This window comes from Kogia breviceps, chromosome 5, assembly GCF_026419965.1.
Source record: "Kogia breviceps isolate mKogBre1 chromosome 5, mKogBre1 haplotype 1, whole genome shotgun sequence".
Taxonomy (NCBI): domain Eukaryota; kingdom Metazoa; phylum Chordata; class Mammalia; order Artiodactyla; family Physeteridae; genus Kogia; species Kogia breviceps.
In genome coordinates, this window is record NC_081314.1 from 7,792,558 (window position 1) to 7,811,884 (window position 19,327).

The following is a 19,327-nucleotide window of genomic DNA, read 5'->3' on the forward strand; positions in this document are numbered from 1 at the left end:
CATTTATAAATGACTAACTTAAAAAAACTCGAAGTAATGGTATGACATATTTTTAGACTTTAACATAGCTTGTTGTTAAAACTGAATATAGATAGATAAATATATTCATCTAATAGAAACACTCTTTGGGAATAGTAATACATTACCTTTAGAACCTACCAATCCTGCACAGATTAATATGTGTGTTGATTGCTTACTTAGAAAATTCTATTTATGATGGAGTGAGATCTTAGGAGAATAGAATTCTAAACGAAAAGTGTGTTTGGGGTGAGAAAAGTCTGACAATGATGAGCTTCTCAGAAAGATCCAGGCTTCAAGAAAGTATCTGAGTGATCCTAAATAGTTTGAGGATGAGCAGAAGGTTTAGGGTGTCTGGGATTTGTGGTTAAAAATGGAGGAGACAGGGCTTCCCTGGTGGCGCGGTGGTTGAGAATCCGCCTGCCGATGCAGGGGACACGGGTTCGTGCCCCGGTCCGGGAAGATCCCACATGCCGTGGAGCGGCTGGGCCCGTGAGCCATGGGCGCTGAGCCTGCGCGTCCGGAGCCTGTGCTCCGCGACGGGAGAGGCCACAACAGTGAGAGGCCCGCGTACTGAAAAAAAAAAAAAAAAAAAACGAAAAAAACGGAGGAGACAAAATGGGGAAGAATAGGGCAATTTTTGTGAGGCACAGATTTCAACTTTTCCTAGGTTCGGCCTTATGAATAAAGACCAGCTGTTAATACATTCATAACCATATCCTCATAGTCACGGAAAGCTACTGAAATACCAGTTTTGAAAATGTCCACATCTCAAGTTTATATTAGTCTCCCAAATGAAGTAAGAAAATGGTCCATTTTCTCTTAAAGTTTCAGAATATTTAGAGGATCATAGAGTAGGAGAATTTTTGAACCACAACAGAATCTGAGAAGCCACATTGTCCAAATAAGTGATTTTCAAAGGAGAGAACAGTAAGACCCTGAGAAGTTAAGCATCCTGCTCAAGTTAATGAATGGTAGAGGCAGATTAGGGTTAAATTATTCTGATTTGTAATCCAATCTAAGCTTTTCCCTTACTACTTAACCACCATAATTTTAGAACGAAACTAGAAGTTGAAATATATACAAATGTATAATTACAAACTACAATACATGGTCTGAGGAAAATTGGATTACATGAAGAGAGAATATAACAGACTAATTCTATAGGGGGTGGTGGTTCCATGATTATGAAAAATCTTACTAAGGAAGTGATACTTAAGTCAAAACTTGAAGATGTAATAGCAGGTCAGCAGATGAAGAATGAAGGAAAAGGATGTTCCAGTGTGTGGAAATGCCATGTTGAAGGATCTGATATGACTTGTGTTTTTGAGAAACAGACTTCATAGTATACTGAACAAGTCTTGGAAATTGATGAGAAATGAGATGGAGACATTAGCAGGGGCAGTTGATGGAGATCATGAAAAAGAACTGGAATTTTATTCTAAATACATGGATTGGAAAGCTATTGAAAGATTTGAACTAGGCTTCTTAAGTGTTCTGATATATTTTTTAAAGTTTAATCTCACTGTTACAGAAAAAAAAATGGATTGGAAGGTCATAAGAATGCAGAAAGGAAAATCATTTAGCAGGGCTTTTCAATCCTTCAAATAAGAGATGCTTGTGGTTTCGACTACGTTGTTGTTAGGGAAAATGGAGGGAAGTGAATGGAATTGAAATATATATAGTAAAAACAAAGCCGAATCCGGCCTCTGCACCCTGACACCAAATTAAATCTTGGAGACAGAGTTTTGCATGAAGTAGAAAAGAATAGCTTTATTGCTTTGCCAGGCAAAGGGGGGCCACAGTGGGCTAAAGCCCTCAAAACTGTGTGTCCTGTCCTGGAGGGTGGAGTGCGGAATTTTATAGGAATTGTTTAAAGAGGGTGTGATCAGCTCATGGACAATCATTTGATTGGTTGGTAGTGAGGTAAGTGGAAGTCAGCATAATCCAACTTATTGTTCCAACTGGTCCAGGGTCTAAGTGCCTGTGGGCAGCATACAGTTAACTTCTCCCTGGTGGGGGTTTCAGTATCTGCAAAACAGATCAAAGACATTGTTATGTATATCCCTTGAGGGGGAACTAGAACCCTGCCCCACTGGTTGCACTATTGTCATTCTTTGTTGTTGTTATTGTTTGTTTTTTGACTCTTCCTCCCTTGTCTCTACATCCCCTCCCTTCCCTAATTAGCAACTGTTTGAACCTGCTTGTTGGAACTCAGAGAAGGTCATGGAGGCTGAATGAAGCCTGTTTCATGTAATCAGGAAATGGGGGAAAACAGAAAGGCTTTTGTGCCCAGGAGCCCCATAGGGTCTTCCTTGGCTTCAAAAGTTGAAGCAAAATATATTGATAATTAGTTGTAATAGATTGGGAAAGGTGCAAAGGAAAAAGGAAATTTTACTTACTCCAAGATTTCTGGCACTAAAAAAAAAACTTGAGTGAATGAAAGTTTAATTTATTGGGAAATCAAAGATATGCCAGAGGGAAAAATGCGCAAAACATCAGGGACTAGTATTAGATATACTGTCTTAGAAACAGCACGAATTACTTAATAAAGATGCCAGGTAGGCAGTTGGAAAGAGCAGTCTGAAACTCAGAAGAGATATCTGGATAGAGGTAAAAATTTGAGATCTTTTCAAATTTGGGGATAGATGTTTTTGCCTAGGAAATGACTAGAGAGGAACAAGAGAAAAGGGCCCAGGGGGGGAGTTATATTGAGAAAAAAGAGCCCCTAAACGAGACTAAAGAGTAGTATGAAAGGAAACCAGGTGAATTTGGTGTTCCAAAGCCAACAAAGAGAAGTATGATTCAAGAACAAGTTCAAAATTTTTTTTTTTTTTTGAATGCTGTTGAGAGGTTGTAGTGAGTTGAATTGTGCTCTCAAAAAGATATGTTCAAGTTCCAATTTTCCTGTACCCGTGAATGTGAACTTATTTAGAAACAGGGTTTGTGTAAATGTAATCAGGTAAGATGAAGTTGTACAGGATTTGGGTGGGCCTTAAGTCCAATGACTGACATCCTTGTAAGAAGGAGAAAAGGCACACAAAAACACAGAAGTCATGTGAAGGCAGAAGCAGATTGTAGTGATGCCGAGGATTGCTGGTAGCCACCAGAAGCTAGGAGAGAGACATGGGATGGTTTCTCCGTAAGAGCCTCCAGAAGAAACTCGCCTTGTGCCAACACTTTGATTTCAGTCTATATTGACCTCCAGAACTGTGGGAGAATAAATTTGTCTTTTTAGCCACATAGTAGGTGGTAATTTGTTACAGCAGCTTTAAGAAACGTATACAAAAATCTAATAAGATGAGGCTCCTAGGAGTTACGCGATGGAAAGATGTCTTTCATCTCTATCAAAAGCAGAACAGTCTCCCAGGGTGTTAGGGGTGGAACCCGTATTAGCAGGGCCTAAAAAATAAAAGGGGATGAGAAGAGTGGTAGGAAAATAGCTGGAAAGTGATCAAGAGTTTTAATTTAATGAGCTATACTAAGATATGTGCAGATGCCTAATGTCAAGGACACAGATATACCAGAGGCATAGAAGTTGAAGAGCTTCAGAGAGGGATGACTGACAAAATGAAGACTCTGCCAAGATAGTAGGGGGAGGGCCTCAGGTTATATACACCGTCTCCACTGTAATTAGAACGAGGGAGAGAAAGTGTGCAAATTCAGCTGGATTTGTATGGTGGAGAAATGAAGGATGTCATATCTAATAGTTTTTGACTTCTTGCTTAAAAACATTGCAAGATCACCTGTTAAGTATAAGGGGATGAAAAAAAGGTGGATATTCCAGAGAAGTGAAGAAGGTGTGAAACTGTAGGTATGAAGAGAGAAAAAGCCAACTGTTAAGATTGCTCAGCAGTATGCAGTATTGATTTGAGGGTCACGGTCATGAGTTGACAATGAAACCAACATGCCCAGCTGGAGATCATAACCCAAGATTTAAAGAGATTTTTAAATTAATTAATTTTTGGCTGCCTTGGGTCTTCTTTGCTGCAAGCAGGCTTTCTCTAGTTGCGGTGAGCAGGGGCTACTCTTCGTTGCAGTGCGCGCGCTTCTCATTGTGGTGGCTTCTCTCGTTGTGGAGCACAGGCTCCAGGCGCACAGGCTCAGTAGTTGCGGCTCATGAGCTCTAGAGCACAGGCTCAGTAGCTTTGGTGCATGGGCTTAATTGTTTCGTGGCATGTGGGATCTTCCTGGATCAGGTCTCAAACCTGTGTCCCCTGCATTGGCAAGTGGATTCTTAACCACTGCACTGCCAGGCAAGCCCCTAATCATATACATATATATGAGTCCCTTTTATTGGTGATTATCTTGAGGCATCCTGGTTCTCTAAAACAACACAAGTGAAAGATTCTGCTGTCACCAAGGTAAAATGGAGAATAGTCAGTATTTTTCATTCCAGCTCTTCTATTCCCATTCATTGAGCTCTCAATGATCCAGTTTGTACCTATTAAAATAGAGTTAATACAGTAATACCCAATAGTCAAATCTTAAGAGAAAATAACCCCAGGACTAATGAATATTGAATAAAAAGCTATAACCATAATCCAGGTACCAGTATACCAGTAGTAGTTCTTAGGCTATTCTTACTTTTATTGGTTTTCTAGGTGGTTCAGTTGATATTTGGGAAGGGATGTTGAAAAACCCAGAAGCTCTGAAATTCCTGACAATATTTAGAAACTTAATGTATTAAAAATCTTTCAAAAAGATGCTATTGAAAGTGACTTTAAACCCTTGATTGAAAAGTATACTACTTCCACAGTGTAGTGTAGCCCAACAATAATTTATTTTGAAAGCTGTAATTCACTTTTGACATTATCATTTGAAGCCTTGGATGCTTTCAACTGTAATGATTGGCTCTGAGCTACAATGGGAGATTTCCTGAAAACATTACCTCTTAATAACAGCAGTCAGAAGAGTACAAAGTAAAATGTGTGGAATCACACAGTTTACGTCCAAAGCACCCAATGACACAAATCAGAATAGCAATCTATCATTAAGAACATTGTAATCCTTGGGCTACAAATGAATAAGGGAGGAAAAAGAATTTAAAATAAAATAACTGAGATTTCATTATTTTAAGTGGCTCCAAGTGTACATGCCTTAGCTAAACACAATGGAACACACACATAAAATGACAGATTTAAATGCTCTGTCTTGAGCCATTGGATAGCACATAATAAGGTTTCTAAGTTGTTTTTACTGAGTCTGGTGCATAAGTTTGGAATTTAGGATGAGGGTTCATTTAACCTGGGGTTTCACAAAAATAGAGCTCTGGAAGATGTTAACGTCTCTTGTTCTTTAACTCACAATATGATCCTCAAGCAATACTAAAGATTATGTGGGAATAAAGAGATTTAGATTTCATTTTCTTATTCTCAACGTGATTGTTTCAGTATAGGATTTTTACCATGGAAGGCCTTCAGGATTGCCTACGTATTACTGCAGGTGATAGGAAACAGGCATACTTAGTAGGAGATAAAGCCCTACTTGCGCCCCCATTTCTAGTGATCGCAGGTTGAATTTGGAATATGTAGAATTAACGTATGCTACTTTGCTGGAAGGACTTCTGTTGAAGAAGCTTTTAGAGCAATTTGGCAGAACAAAAGGCTCATTACTTTTGCATAATTAAAACGGGAAAGCCAACTGTGGAAACTAAAATAGCAGGGTGGTGTCACAGGACAATCCCTTATTAGGTCCCTTAATTTTTTTCCAGGTCTCTGGAGAATCACTCTCCACTACTGAGGCCAGGTGCTATGAGTTTCCACTCACCCAAGCTGCACCTGGAATAGAGTAGTGAGTCTAGCATTGGCCAGGCTGCGTGTGGGACCATAATTTCTTCCAGATTTTAGAGAAAAAAAATAAGTAACTGCTGGGGTGAGAACTGAATATTCTATATGAGGATTAAGGAAACTGGAGCTGTTTAAGGGGAGATTTGTGAACTGATAGGAAAATTCGAAATGAATATTGCTAATGACATCTTCTTCCTGCAGGATCGGGAGGTTAAGACTTAGGGAGGGAGAAAATGAGATGACTTTGAGTAGCACTAGCAAGCAGGGACAGAGGGGAGTATTCCTAGTTCAATGGAAAGTGATGGGGGAAGGAAAGCAGGGTAGAGAAAGACAAGCTGTGGAGAAATCTGATCCATGCTCGGGCTGTCAACCTTGTTTAAAAGAACTTTAAGTATGAGATCTATAACTACCTCAAAGCAGGAAAGAAGAGTTTGTTAAAATTTAATGTGGTATAATTTAAAAATTCTTCCTTCTGATAAAATAAATGCCTAAGGTGTAATGAAAACACCTTGCTTTCATTATCTAGGAAGACGTTTATTTTTTCTTCTTAAAAACAATGCCCATTTGCTTCCAGATATATCTATTTAGTAGATATATAATGAAAGCCTCATTTGATTCATGAGATTAGCCACCATTTGTGGAGGTAAATCTGCTTGGATAAGTTAAAACCTTTACTAGTGGATCTTTGCCCATCTTTAATACTGGAAGGTTGCCTGTTCTGCATTAGGAAATGTATGGAGACCACAGAGGAGCCAACAGAGGGAGCCCTGCGTGATCATTTCATTGCCAGAGATCAGGACCCAAATTTAATTGCAGCTCATTATTCTCATCTGCTAATGCTTTCATTGTCTTCTTTTAGTTTAGTCCATTTAATGATTTAGTAGACTTTATCCTGTAAGAGAAATGGCATTTATTGTTAAATTTAGAGAATGCCTTGCTTCTCTCTGACCTGCATATTCTCCTTAGATGAGGTTTCTTTTACTTGGTGTAATCATCTTCAAACATGTTTCATTGTAGAAAAGTCCATAAAGATTCAGTAAAATATCGTACTTGGATATATTGTGCTATAGATATTTAAATTATTTAAAAAGTAAGTTAGATCTTATAGGGGTCTACTTTCAAATTGGAGTGTGTATTCTTTTTGCTTTACTCCTTGGGGTAACCCCGGGTGCTGGAAACTGTAGTATAAAAGTGGTATGTTTTTAAGGAACATTTAGGTTACTCTGTGGAAAGTAGTTTAAAACATTAATTGTATTAAAGTAAATTTAACTATGTTATGGGAACGGAGTAAAAAACTAGCTTGCATTTAAAAATACTATATTACACTTCAAAGAAATTTTAAGGTTAAGTCAAACATTGACTCTCCTCTGTTTTGGGGAATTCTTGTCCAAAAAAGTAAGATAAGCACAATTACAGGGTCTAATAATTGTAATTTATGAGTCCCTTCTAGGTAACTAAATTATACTCTGATACTCTGAAACAGTTGTCCTTATTCAGGGACAAACGTTTCCCAAATTGAAAACGTTTGCATCTGATTACTCAGATGAGTAGACTTAGAAAACCAAAAATATCCTTGCTTTATCTAACATAAATAATCCAGGCAAGGTAGGAGATTATCATAACAGAGACATCTTGAGCTAACAGCTCTATTCACATTGATTACTCTGAATTCAATTCCTCAGTATTTGTCACCTTTACTCTTATTACCAGCTGACTCAGACAGACAGTACAGGGAGATGGGAAACATGTGGTTAAGTAATGTTGACATTTGTAATCCTTAGAGTACATACAATTTTCTAGTATCTTTTTTATTTCACTGTACACAGGTACAGTATAAACAACAAAAAATTTCATTGAAATTTCTAAAAGGAAATGATAACATTGTATGAAACAGACAATAAATTCAGATTTTTGCAAAGGCAGTAGGCACTCTGTTGATTTATCTTTTTTGGGGGGTAGTGTTTGTTATTATATTCTAAGTACTTTAATAAAGAACAGGGAACAACCATCATTTAAAATTTATCAAATGCTTGCAAATATAAAAAAATCATTTTTTACCAACCATTCACTTTTCTAAATTCTCAGATAAAGATAAAAGTAGTTCTTTTGTTATTTAAATACATTTAAAGCAAGTCAGTCCCTCAGAAAATTAATATTAATTTCCTTTTTCTAAATATTAGGACTTTCTTACTCCCATCAAAGGAAATGCATTTTAAACCTTCTTAAATTTAATGGGGTTATTATTTTGCATTGTAAGCGATTCATGTAAGTAATCTTCAGCCTGACAGACTGGCACCATTAGAGACTGGTTAAATCAAATATTTCCGTGACCTATAATTTCAAGAGCAGAAGAATTCTAGTTCCGATTTACAGAGCTTTTCTGTATCTTGTCTTCCAGGTAATTTTCAACTCACAAAACCAATGGCGGGTCCTGTCAAGTCTTCTCTTTCTTATACAGTCTCTCAGAATTAATATGTATCCTCTGAACTAGAATCTGCTATTAAAGGGCTTTCTTCTTATTCCAAAGCATTATGTGGATTCTTCTGCTTGTATCCATTGGCATTTAGGGGGATGTGTAGTCACGTGACATACCGATCCTTTCATATCTTCTCTTTCCCCCTGAAGCTGCAAAGGAACGTGAAATGATACACAGCTTACCGCTGCTCTCCATGCCTTACTACCTCTCAGCTTCCCAGACCACAGACCTTTGTTCTTCCTCCCAGTCCGTGAGCACTGGAGTTTATAGCATTCTCTCTCACACATTTGTCATTCTCTCTCTTTCATATTGATCTTTCCATTTTCCTTCCATACTTCAAAGTTATACACTTACGCCTTGGATAATGCTAAGCAGAGTAATGTTAGATAAAAACAAATGTGTTTTTCTTCCTGTAAAATATGTTGAAGGTGTTAACTCCGCTTAGAGATGAGACCATTTTATTTCCTTGTGTTTATGATCTCCATTTTGAGTCTTGGATGAAGTAGATAAATGCCTAGCTTATTAGAAGACATTGCATTGTCCTGTGCCTGCATTTCAGTTAAAATTTTTTACCACACATCCTGGGGGATCTGTGATGCAAAAGCCAGAAAGCCATCAGAAATCAAATGTGCTGTTTTAGGCTCTAGTATCACCCTTTATTCAGTGAAATTTTCTAAGCTTATATTCCTCTTTTACAAAAGCGACTTTTCTTCTTTTACTGAAATTGCTCCAGCAGAAGTTACTGGTGCCCTTTACAAAGTCAGTGGCTTCTCCCTTGGTCATTAACCTGACCGACGTTGACATTGGACCTTGCTGCTCACGTTGAAAGTCTCTCCAACTTTCCTTTTCCTGTTCTTCTCCTGTTCTTAATCCTTCTCTCTTATCTTTTTGGTTCTCTTCTGTCTTCTACCACTTAGTGTATGAATTTCTCAAGGTTTTATTCTTGCCTTTATTTCTTTTATCGACATTTTTTCCTTGATTGTCTTATCTACTTTCACCACTTCAACGTGTCTTTATATAGTATTTTCCTAAATTGATATCATCATTCTTGAAGGCTTTTCTAATTATATTTCTCATGGCTTTTGACGTATTTCTCCATTGATGTTATACTGGCATCTTAAGGCCAGAATATTTCAAAATAACTTATTTCCTAGTATCTTATTTCTTAGAACCAATTCTTACCTATTGCCAGGTTAATCTTTGTAATGTTAACTTCTCTTCTCCAAAACTACAAATGGTTTCTTAATGCCTTCTTGCTTTCCCTTAACATGAGCTGGGCTTTCCCTCCTTTGTGCTTTGCCTTATTCTAGGTCCTATAACCACATTTTTAATTGCTTGTGAAAATTTTATGTTTTCAAAATTCAGGTAATACTTATTCAATCCTTAATTTTCTCAATCAGTTGATATCTTTCTCTCCTAAAACTTTTTTTAAACTACTCTTATAAGAGGTATGATAACATAATTTCTGTGGAATCATATGTTATGATTGTTGTACAAGCAGATTTTTTTATCCTAATTTAAAAATTTTTATTTATTTATTTTTGGCTGCGTTGGGTCTTCATTGCTGTGCGCAGGCTTTCTCTAGTTGTGGCGAGCGGGGGCTACTCTTCGTTGCGGTGCGCGGGCTTCTCATTGCAATGGCTTTTCTTGTTGCAGAGCATGGCTCTAGGCGCGTGGGCTTCAGTAGTTGTAGCACGTGGGCTCAATAGTTGTGGCTCGCGGGCTCTAGAGCACAGGCTCAGTAATTGTGGCACACGGGCTTGGCTGCTCTGCAGCATGTGGGACCTTTCCGGACCAGGGCTCAAGAACCCGTGTCCCCTGCATTGCCAAACAGCTTCTTAACCACTGTGCCACCAGGGAAGCCCTTATCCTAATTTAATGTCCCTGAAGTTAAGGTGTAATTAACAGTCAAAAGTATCTTAGATGTGATAAAATACAATATTTTCTCTGTAGCAAATCATCAAGGTCCCTGGAAATAGGAAATATTTAATTTTTACCTCCCATATTTCCTTTTTAGTTAAAAATCTGTTGAATTAGCACATGCCAGATTGTCTCCATTCTGACACATCCAAATGAAACTGTCAGAGCCATCAGGTACTGCTCTCACAAGATAAATTAGCCAAAGGTTAAGTTGATTTAGGTTCTTCTGTGTTTTTAGGAATATTACCATTAAAACAATATTAGGACTTCTCATCCATGATCACAGGATGTCTTTTTATTTAGGCCATCTTTATTTCTTCCAACAGTGTTTTATATTTTTAGTATATAGATCTTGTACTTTTAGTGTATAGATCTTGTACTTTATTGTTAAATTTATCCCTAAGTGTTTTATTACTTTTGATGCTTTAGTAAATGGAATTATTTTCTTAATTTTATTTTTGGATTTGTTCATTACTAGTGTACAGAAAGTCAGTTGATATTTGTATATTGATCTCATATCCTGTAAACTTGCTGAGCTCATTTGTTCTAATAGTTTTTTTTTTAATTTTTAAATTGTACTGGATTAGTTAGGATTTTCTATGTACAAGATCATGTCACCTTCAAAAAGAGATAGTTTTACTTCTTCCTTTCATATCTGAATGCCTTTCACCTCTTTTTCTTGCCTAAATTTCCCTCACTAGAAACTCCAGTACAGTGTCGAATAGAAGTGTTGAAAGTGGCCATACTTGACTTGCTCCTCTTGATCTTAGGGGAAAACATTTCATTTACTCTTTTACCATTAAGTATGATGTTAGCCATTGGTTTTTCACAGATGGACTTTGTCAGGTTGAGAAAGTTCCTTTCTGTTCCTAATTTGTTGAGTGCTTTCATGAAATGGTGTTGGATTTTTTCAAATGTCTTTTTAATGCATCTATTGTGATGATCATATGGATTGTCTGTGATCCCAGAATAGCCAAAAGGATTTTGAAAAGAACAAAGTTGGAGGAATCCCATAATTTCAAAACTTAATGCAAAACTATAGAAATCAAGACAGTGTGGTATTAGCATATGAATAAATATATAAACCAGTAACCTATAAATGAAAGTCCAGAAATAAACCCTTACTTATATGATCAATTGATTTTTGACAGGGGTGCCAAGACCTTTCAATGGAGAAATAATAGTGGTTTTGTTCTGATAAAACTGTATATTCACAAAAAAAAATGAAGTGGGAATCTTTTCTCACACTATATACAAAATGAATTAAAAATGGATTATAGACCCAGTGTAAGAATTTTAAAACTATAAGGCACTTAGAAGAAATTATAGGAGTAAATCTCTGTGACCTTTAATTAGGCAATGGCTTCTTAAATATGACACAAAAAAAGTGCATACAACAAAAGGCAAAAAAATACATAAATTGAACTTCATCAAAATGAAAAACTTTGGTCTTCAAAGGACAACATCAAGAAAGTCAAGAGAAAACCCACAGAATGGAAAAAAAAGTTTTTCAAATCATGTTACTGATAAGTGATTTGTATCCAGAATATATAAAGAACACTTATAATTCAACAATGTCAAACAAGCAAGTAAAAAATGAGGAAAGGACTTGAACATCTATCCAAAGAAGATATAGAAATGCTCAAAAGGCTATGTGAAAGATGGCTCAACATCATTAGGTATTAGGGAAATGCAAATAAATATCACAATGAAATACCACTTTATAACTGTAGGATGACTAAGGTTAATAAAACAGTTATTAACAAGTGTTGATAAGGATATGGAGAAACTTATACATTGCTGTTGGAAGTATAAAATGTTGCAGACACTTTGAAAAGCATTTTGGCAGCTTCTCAAATGGTTAGACATAGAGAGTTACCATATGACTCATTAATTCCACTGCTAGGTATATAAACAACAAAAATGAAAACATTCACACAAATACTTATGCATGAATGTTCATAGCAGTATTATTCATGATAGCCAAAAAGTGTAAATAACTCAAATGTCCATCAATTGATGAATGGATAAATAAAATGTGGTATATTAATACCATGAATTATTATTCATCTATAAAAAGAATTATGTCTAAACACCTATTACAACACAGATGAAACTTGAAAACATTTTGCTTAGTGAAAGAATCTGAATCTCTATTGGATCATTCCCATGGGCATAGAGACATGCCCTGACATCTATTAAACAAAACCCCTTCTCTGATCCCGAAGTCTTCCTCTAGGTGTCCCATCCCAGTTTTCCATATTCACAGCAAACTACTTCAGAATATTTTCTATACTCATAATTTCTGCTGCTTCACCTCCTATTTTCTCACTAACCCACTCTAACTAGTCTCTTAATCTACTACCACTACTTTGAAACTGCTCTTTTTAAGATCATAATCAACTTTTGACAAAAACAATGATAACCTTTCTGTTATTATCTTAACCTCTCAGTAACATTTAATATGGATGATCACAGCCTCCTTCTTATTTTTCAGGCTTTCAGATAACTGTACCAATCTGTTTTTCCCGTACCTCACTGACTGCTCCTTCTTCATCTCCTTTGCTAGCTGTTTCTTATTTACCAGACCACTACAGATTTGATGTGCCAGGATACCATCTTTGTCCTTTTCTTTTTGTATTCATGATTCCTCTATGTGATCCCATCTATCTTAAATCAGGGGACCAGTATATACTACAAAAATCTGAGTGTGAGGAGACTAAAGTCACCCAAGGGTAATCCTCCGAAAAGTATTGCAGATGGGAGCCATTAGTTGAAGTGCCTGAAGCATCTGGGGAATGGGAACTCCTAACTAAGCTAGTAAAAGAGATTCCAAGGAATCCAATCAATAGCACCTACTATATCACCAGTATGAAATTGCTCCTAATTTTTGTTTTCAGCTGTATCATCGGTTCTGAGTTCCAAATGTATATCCACCATCTTACCCACCATGTCCATTGCATTACTCATAGATTTCTTAAATTGTATTGGCCAAAACAGTACGCCCCATTTCTTTTTCATCCCCTCTATCCTCTCCATCTTCCAATCCAGTGTTTCTCATTTCAGCCAGTGGCAGCATCATCTATTTAGTTGTTCAGGTCAAAATATTGGTGTACTGCTCTCTTTTTCTCAAACACCACACATCCAAACAATCAGTAATCCCTGTTGGTTATAACATACACATGCACACATACACACTCAATGAGTGTGACCACTTTTCACTTTTTTTGTGACTATAATTCAAATGCTTCAAACTCTTGGCTGAATCAGTGCAATGGCCTCCTAAGTGGTCTCTTTTTCTGTATACTTGCCTTTCTCCTGGGGGCAAACAGTAGTCAGAGTGATCTTTCTGAAGTACAAATCAGGTTAGCACTTACTATACTCCAAGTTATCATGTTTATCTTACTATATGTTAATGATTGTTACTGCTCCCTCCATTCCTCAGTGGTTAGAGCACAAAAACACTTAATAAAGTTAGTTTTTCTAAGCAATGATAAAGAGCCAAGAATGGTCCTCACCAATCTATGCAGAAGAGAGGACAGGATTTTTATTGCCACCTGAGGAGACCCAGGAACTGCTTGTTTAATGATCATGTCCCAGGAAACACAGCTAATAGGTATTATAGTTAAGCCATTTTTTGAACACAGACAGACTGGCTAAAGCTGAATTTTTATAACCAAGCACTACTCAATCTTTCATTGAAGTGGTAGGATCATCTTGTAAGTCAAAATCCTATATTGACCAAAATTGCATTTAATTTTTAATTTAATTTGAGGAAGTAGGCATATATAACATGTAACTATAGCATCGATAATTTCTTATTATTAATGCCATATATATCTCTTAGATTTTATTTTGTGTTCTTCAATAAGTTTTCTTTGTACAAATAACTTTAAAAAATATTTACTACTGAAAAATCATATACATTTTTCAATGGTTAAATTATATTTTTTCATGGTTGTTGCTGGCATGTAAGAATCCTCTTTTTTTGTGTGTATTAAAGTCCAACAAACTTGCTGAGTTGTCTTATTAGTTGAGATATTTGATTATAGATTTCATTCATTCATTCATTGACCCCATATATATTTAGTGAGCGCCTAATATATGTTAGGTGTTATTACAGATAATAGTATAAAAAATAAATGAATCATGTACATTTATTTACATGTAATCAATTTCTGTGTACATAATTGCTATTTGTTCTTGCTAATTCTTATATCTCATTTCTTTTCTTGCCTTATTGTATTAGATGAAATGTCCATTGAAATATCAAATCAAAGTGGATATAGTAGGCATTCTTGCCTTTTCTGTTTGTGAAAGATTGCATCTAATTTTTCACCATTAACTATATTTGCTGTGGGATTTTGTAGATCTTATTTATTAGGTTATGTAGTTTTCCCCTGTTTTAGTTATGAATATATGTTGGATGATATAGAATGTTTTTCTGTATTTATTGTGATATGCATGTAGTTTTTCCTTTTGTAATTTTGTAATGTGATAGATTATATTAAACAGGTTTTCTAGTGTAAATCATCTTCGCTTGCCTGGAATAAATATCCCTACCTCACTGACGTACATATGTTTTAAATCATTGTTAGATTTATTAATATTTAAGATTTTTACATTTATAATAAGTGAGATTAGTCTGTGAATTTTCCTTCTTTTACTCTCATTTCCCCAAATTGTCAAGGTTATACAGTTGACCCTTGAATGACATGGCTTTGAACTGTGCAAGCCCACTTATACATGGATTCTTTTCAGTGGTAAATGCTATAGTAATACATGATCCACAGTTGGTTGAATCCGAGGACGTGGAACCCGGGATACAGAGGAACTGTAGAGATATGGAGGAACTGCATATGTGGAGAGCTAACTATAAGTTATAAGCAGATTTTTTTTTTTTCTGTGTAGAGGGTCGGGACCCCTAACTCTCAAGTTTAAAACTCAATTATCATTGTATCTTCTTTCCAAGAGCTGCCACTCATGAACTTCTTTATTTCTGCCTCTGATACCTATCCAGAAACATTTTAAAACCTAGAACCTTCTTTCTCACCACCCTCTTAGATTTGATTTTTCTCATGTGGTTGATTTTTTTCTTAGTAATGCTTTTAAAATGTATCATTATTTTTTCGCCTCAATACAATTAATTTCATCCCTGAGTTGTTTCATTCAGTTCAAATTTGACAGTCCACATTTGACTCCAACATATGAGCCATTGCAGGATTAGTCTTCTGAAAAAACCCAAACCACCTTGTCACATCTTTACTCATTAAATTCAAGGACTAACTATCATATATAGGTTAATATTTTTTCTCTAACTTCCTCCAGCAGGTTTCTTCCCTAATCAGCTGCCTTAGCTGTTTTTATTATTGTTATTATTTTTAAGTTTCTATTGCTGTGCACCTGTAATTAATTTCACCAAATTGATTGTAAGCACCTGTAGGGCAGAGACTATGTTTATCCTTCTTTGTATTCACTATAACTTCTGGCTGAGTGCTTGACATGTGCTGCTCTTCAATAATGTGCTGTTTGTTTGATTGATGAATCCCTTGTCTCTGCCTGATTAGCTCAGTTGTTAAGTGCCAGGTGCTAATGAGGCCAGGGTCATAAGATCAAGCCCTGTATGGATCATTAGCTTTGGCTTAGTTCATAACCCCAGTGTGTACTCTACCTAAAATCAGCATTTCCAGGAAGCATGTGTTTGGACACAGAGTGGGAGCAAAGTAGAGGATGAACATTAAGATAGTGTAATTTCATCTTCACTACCAAAGGTAACATGTTCTAAAACGTAAGGGCTCTTCCTGATGATGGATCTGCAGTACATTTTCACGTACACAGGACAGCCAGCTCTGAGCTTGTTCCATAGTCCTGACTTAGCTGAACTTTCAGAATATTTTTCTTTCATCCTTCAAGTCAAAATCAGTAAGCTACTTAATTTGTTTAAAAAAGGAATCTCAAAACCTTATGAGTGAAGGTTATATGAAGGTTGTTTCCTGGTAATACAGTTTATTTTAAATTATTGCCAGCATAGTCCCATCTATTATTTTGTAATGACTTATTTAATGTTACATTTGCAAATATTCAAAAGCAATAATATATCAGCCATTTCTGTGACCCTCAGAAAATGATATCTAAGTTATTATTTTTTCTAAAATTTCTGAATTTTTGAGTTTAGTAGATATCTATGTACAGATTAATTAGTTTTGGTACTGAGTTGGTTTCACATAAATGTATGTTCAATAATGGTTATTTTTCATTTTCAGTACAAGAGATAAACTCAGTCTACAGAGACATAACTGTAAGACTAAATGAGAAACAATGCAGTTAGGATCAAATGATTAAGGAGAAAAACAATAAATGTGTAAGAAATATTGGGAAAAATTAAAAAGATAAAAATACCTATATGATGTTCTTTTTGAGTTCTATTTGATAGAAAACTAGGAGAAAACACATTTTTTTTTGCCTGACAGTAAAACTAATGAAGTATTAGACAAATACTTTACAGTTTGAGTAACAAGATTTTATGCTTTCACAGGAAACTGGTATCTATCCTAGGAATGAAGTAACTGGATAAATGTAAAGCTAGATGTTTTTAAATTAACAAAACTTTTCCTACAGAATTTTTCAACCAGTTATTAAGAGATAGTTTTTAAGAATCCATAAACGTTATAAGAAATCTAAAATCAGAAGGACACAAAGAAAGCCAAAGAAGTGTATCAGTTTTGTTTTCTGAGTTGATTGACATTGCTTTTATTTTGCCTGTAAGAAAGAAAGAAGAACACAAAATAGCCACTCTTCCAGGGTAACAAGCACATAGTCTAATGAATTGTCCCTTTGAAATATTATGTTGTGTTTGTACTCACTTTTCTACTATGTAACCTGAGTGACTTTCCTGCTTCCAGGTCTAATGTCACCAACTCTAATGTTAGGGCTCTTTGCCTCATAGCCTAAGTTGATCAGACATTTCTCATAGGAAGATAAAAGTGTACAAAGGAATTTGTTTTGGATTATCCTCATCTGTTTGAAAAGTACAGCATATTGATTAAGAACAGAGGCTCTGATTTGCTCGTTTTCAAACCTACTTCTGTTGTGCACTAGATGTCTGACTTTGGGGCAAGTTATTTAACCTCTCTGTCACAGTTTTCGTCTGTAAAATGGGGCTAATAATTGTACCTACTTCTTAGGACAGTTCTTTGTCTTAATATAGGTAAAGGGTTTTGAACTGTGCTTGACAAACAGCAGATACTCAGCAGATGTTAACTATTAGTAGTAACATCATTATCCTTGTTTCAGACCACTGAGATGGTCATCACTCCACCTGATCCTTGGTCCTAGCAGATCCTCTGCTCTGGACCTTGGGTCCCGTCATAGTTCAACTGTCTTTGAAGTTCTACCACAGTGCACCCAAGTGCACAGGTAACAACTGGCTGCACTCTCCTGCAAGTCTCTGGGCTTTGAACAGCTAGTGGTTATCAACAATATAATGGTTTAACCATTATCAACCTTAGATTTATAATACTTTAGATTTTGAAACCTGAAACCTGCACAGCCATCACTGTTTCTAGAAAGGAAAATAAACACATATTTAGGATACAGAATATAAATTTAAAATTTTAGAGTTTGGTAGAGAGCGCTTTGTGACCTTTATGTTGGGGATATAACAGTGAACAAAACAGATAAAAATCACTGCCCTCAAGAAGCTTATATTCTAGTGGTGGGAGACATGCAATGAAAAAAATCATATAAATGAAATATATTTTGTGCTGTAACGGGATAAATGTAAAGAGAAAAATACATCGAGGAAGGGAGATGGGGCATGTCTAGAATGGGGGATGGGGGGCATTTGCAATGGAAGGAAGGTTTCAATCCAATTTCTAGATTGGATTACCAAGGAAATTTGCACTGAAAAAAATGAATTTGAGGAAATATCTGAAGGAGATGAGAGGGTGAGCCATGAAGATCTTGGGGCAGGAACTTTCCTGGCAAAAGGAGCAACAAGTTATAAGGTCCTGAGTTTGAATTGTGCCCCTTATTTTTGAGGAACAGCAAGGAGGCTGGTATGGCTGAAGCAGAGTGAACAATTGTTGGTGTAATAGGATATGCATTCAGAGAGACAATGGAGGCCAGATCATGTAAGGTCTGGGTATAAATATGTCATTTTTCTTTATTATAATTAACTATTCTATTATTGTAAGTACATTGATGCTTCACACTTCTACTCTACTTTTAAATGGTTCAAGAATTCCAAGAGGTTACCCAGTTCTGGGACCATGGTTGCCAGTTTTCTATGCCAGAGGGAGCTGGACTCTTGTTGCTCACATCTGTGTTTCTTCCTGCTTCCACCCTGTCCTGCTCTTCCAGGGAAACCTTTTAACTTCTTAGGGACACTTTTGAGACATATCAGGTCTAAGACACTGCCTACTGTAGCAGGGCTCATGCTTAGACTCAGAAGATACCCAGCTCTTAATCCACAGTTGCATACTCAGCCAAAGTTTATCATATCATGTCTCCTGTGCCAATGCAGCTGGGTCTGGCAGGGTAACTTCTAACATCAGTCACCAGCTGTGCCCAATCCAGGCCTCCCCTTGACACTTAGTCCCTTGATAGGGGCCTATGTGGCTGGCAGAGCCTCCCCTAGCCGATGTGGTATGCATTTACAAAGGCATTTCCTCATTGGCTTATTGATTAGTAACACCCATGTGAGAATTAGGGAAAAGTCTTTCTTTCCTCTGGGTGTATATGGCTCATGCAAGGCTTAGTGAACATGTGCTGGATTTCAGTTCCAATTTACCACCTCTCCAGTTGGTGTCTTACTCAGGGTATAATTCACCTAACTTTAAATGGTGGTGCTGGCCTAGACTTTCTTCCTCAGGTCCTGGGACTCCTTGTACAAATGAATCCAGTCCTTGCACAGTTACGTTCGTAGGGGCCTTACTGAATATCAGACTTGGAAACAAGAAAGGCCTATTATACTTGAATCCCAGGGCAATGTTTGCATCCTTGTGTTACCTTTGAGAACACAAAAGAAGACTTCCAAAAAATTTCTTGAACAAAGTGATCTATGTTTTTTAACTTTAAACTTCTGAGATGCTAACATTTTCATTATCTCCTTATTGTACTCCTT